This window comes from Eimeria mitis, genomic scaffold (assembly GCF_000499745.2).
Source record: "Eimeria mitis Houghton genomic scaffold, Emh_scaff1671, whole genome shotgun sequence".
Lineage (NCBI taxonomy): Eukaryota > Apicomplexa > Conoidasida > Eucoccidiorida > Eimeriidae > Eimeria > Eimeria mitis.
The window spans coordinates 9,485-9,760 of NW_013569987.1; positions in this window are offsets into that span (position 1 = coordinate 9,485).

Consider the following 276-nt stretch of genomic DNA (forward strand, 5'->3'; position numbering starts at 1 on the left):
CTACACAGACGGTGCGCACGGCGGCTTCTGTGGCCTGTCTATACAGACCGGTGGTTTGCGGAACGTTGGCCGATTGCCGCGTGTGTCAGCACTAAGCTGCTGGTGTTTGGAATCGGACGTTTGCAAGCGGAGGAGCAGGGTAGGTGAAGGGGGTTGGTGGATGTTGTAGGGATGTTGAGTTAACAGGAGGCGCTTATGGCGGACAATGTTACCTGTCTAGACGCCGCTGTGGTTTGCAGTAGGTTGGTATTTTGGAGCAGATGTCAGAACGGCGCT